This window comes from Cynoglossus semilaevis, chromosome Z (assembly GCF_000523025.1).
Source record: "Cynoglossus semilaevis isolate Cse_v1.0 chromosome Z, Cse_v1.0, whole genome shotgun sequence".
NCBI classification, from domain to species: Eukaryota; Metazoa; Chordata; class Actinopteri; order Pleuronectiformes; family Cynoglossidae; genus Cynoglossus; species Cynoglossus semilaevis.
The window spans coordinates 13,832,539-13,834,032 of NC_024328.1; the positions used below are offsets into that span (position 1 = coordinate 13,832,539).

Sequence of the window (1,494 nt, forward strand, 5' to 3'; positions counted from 1 at the left end):
TTGTTTATATATTTGTAGATCTATGTCAGTAGGTTTGAATTTTTTTTTTTTTTTTACAGTTTTAGAAAAATCTTTTTTACCTGGATTTGACGTGTACTGCATTGCAATCATGAGCATGGAGGAGGCTGAGAAATTAACATAAGCTGGAACTCCTCCATCCCTCCGGGTGGAGCCCACTACAGACGGAGAGACGAAAGAAAAAAAGAGTTTAACTTATTTTTATTGACCCTTCAGGTCAGGTGGGGAATATGTTGCATTAATCGTCTGTGATGGATTGTACTCACGTATGGCCATGGGGAGGAAGGACGTGCTGAGGTATTCGATGATGTCTTTGTGAAGGAATGGGGGGAAAGTGGCTAAGGTGGAGATCATAGTATAGGGCAAAGTGCTGAGAATGTCATCACTGAGAAAGGGCAGGAGACACGTGGTGGTATAAAATATGGACTGTCCCAGATCTAAGAGAGAAGAGAAAAGGCAAAAAAAAAAAAAAAGAAAAAAGAAGAAAAGACAGAGAGATACACAGACACCCATTCAATAAACAGTACATACAGTATTTACATACTGTATGCAGCCAAATGAAGCTACTTACTTAACAGTTTTCAATTATTTTTTTTTACAGCAAGTTGTCGTTTAAAGCCAATGAAGTAAAAATTCCCTCTCAGGAAAAGCAGAGCAAAATATTCGAGGTGATGGATTTTCATGCTTTTGAGATTTTTTTTTTTTTAAGTGGTAAAATATTCATGATAAATAAGAGCACAGACTGTGATGCAGACTTAAGCCAGTGAAGTACAGTGTGGATATCAGTCATTCTCCGAGACTCTAGGTGCATTAAAACAAATTACCATTACATTTACGCTTTTGTCATTGAACTTGTAAATTGCACACGACAACATTGGTCGAATATTTCTGCCACTGTACATAACAAACATGCAGTCAGGTATGATACACAGAAGAGGAGGCCTATGTCTGGTGTATCCAATGGCTTATGAACGATTAAGTTGACGGGATCCAGCGTGCTCCCCGTCACCCCATGCATCCCTCAAGATCCTCAGCAGGACTTCTCTCTCTTCCCGTTACAAAAGAGGCCAAAAAAGCAGCAGTGGCTTCATGCAGGCCAGACGGCTCGGGGATGATGATGACAAACAGTGGTGCAGTGGGCCTTGACTCACCATGCTGACCGTGCTGCAGCAGGGGCACCAGGTCAAGCAGGGTCACGAGGGTTGAATATAAATTTGTAGATCTATGTCAAGTATATTTATATATAAATATATATTCCAAAGAAAAGTATATGTGGAAATATATGTATATATATTTGTAGAAATGAACACGTCATTGTCTTTTGTTTTCATGGTAACTCTGAAGCCCGTGACTCTGTTGCTGGGTAACCACGTGTTATTTTTAGAGATGATAATGAAGAGCAGCTCATGGAGAAGACAAGGAAGCACGAGAACCAACTACATCCTCCAGTGTCTTAATGGTTCTCACTATCATCGA

General features: G+C 40.0%; 1 long non-coding RNA gene across 1 annotated transcript; it reads right to left on the reverse strand.

Moving 5' to 3' along the window:
* Positions 1-86: 86 nt before the first annotated feature.
* LOC107990254 (uncharacterized) lies at positions 87-1,218 on the reverse strand. The gene is made up of 3 exons (XR_001761802.1): positions 1,170-1,218; positions 285-455; positions 87-176 (listed from the first exon to the last, which is right to left on the reverse strand). It is a non-coding gene; the product is annotated as an uncharacterized LOC107990254 (long non-coding RNA).
* Between the last annotated feature and the right edge of the window lie 276 nt (positions 1,219-1,494).